Raw genomic sequence first — 965 nt, forward strand, 5'->3', positions numbered from 1 at the left:
GGGTAAGGTGTGTTCTAAGGGATCGCATCGCATCCAGATGCACTATAGCATAGGTTGCAAGTTATGTGCTATCGTCATCATCATCATTTTAACCTTAGGACGTCCATTGTTGTACACAGGCCTCCATGCGTCATTCAATGACAATGACGGTGTAATTATTTTTTTCCGTAGTAGCTTAGTGCTTTAATTTGCAGCGTAGACAAAATTCAAAACCAGAAACAGTCTCCCCTATATTATGTCTTTTATGCATATAAAACTCGCTACCTCTTATGGTTCAAAAACATTATTGCATATTCGCTTATGAATGTACGACTATGTTACATTCATAAGTACAGTTAAAGAACAAGTTACGCATTTAAATTACTGTCTCCATTCATTCGTTGTCCTTAAAATCAAGTCCGCAGGTGACGTCACAGTACGTAGTAAGTGAATGGTCGTATTGCATTTACAAATAAGATGGTTGATTTCGTCGCTAGATGCCACCGGGGGTGTAACTCAGTGGTAGAGTGTCTGCTTCGCATGCTGAAAGTCCTGGGTTCAAATCCCAGCACCTCCAAACTATTTTTTTGGAACTTGTGATTTTATTTATTTTTGAAGTTATTTATCTTTTTGCGACAATAAATTGAGTACCTACCTTCTGAAGCCTATTGTTAGCACATAGTTAGTCAAAAAATGGCTATCTTTTGTAGCTGTGAACTAGCCTTTACTATAGCTTAAACTTTGTAGTTATCTATCTATCTAAGCGGTAATAGCGTATCCCGATAACGTCATCGTCCCGATGGGACGTCCCGCGTCGTTCATCACCGGGGCATTATATAGCGGGTTAATTTAATGAACGGATTAATCTATCTGGTTAGATTGCTTCTATTTCCAGCGGTTAAGACTATGGTTAAGATGAACGTTGTTTAAGGACGATAGTGAAGTATTAACTTTACATAATAATGTTGAAATTGTAAGACATAGTG

At 38.0% G+C, this 965-nt stretch overlaps 1 non-coding gene across 1 annotated transcript; it reads left to right on the forward strand.

Annotated features, from left to right (window-relative positions):
- Positions 1 to 484: 484 nt before the first annotated feature.
- On the forward strand, positions 485 to 556 carry Trnaa-cgc (transfer RNA alanine (anticodon CGC)). The gene has a single exon. It is a non-coding gene; the product is annotated as a tRNA-Ala (tRNA).
- Positions 557 to 965: the final 409 nt, after the last annotated feature.

This window comes from Ostrinia nubilalis, chromosome 9 (assembly GCF_963855985.1).
Source record: "Ostrinia nubilalis chromosome 9, ilOstNubi1.1, whole genome shotgun sequence".
NCBI classification, from domain to species: Eukaryota; Metazoa; Arthropoda; class Insecta; order Lepidoptera; family Crambidae; genus Ostrinia; species Ostrinia nubilalis.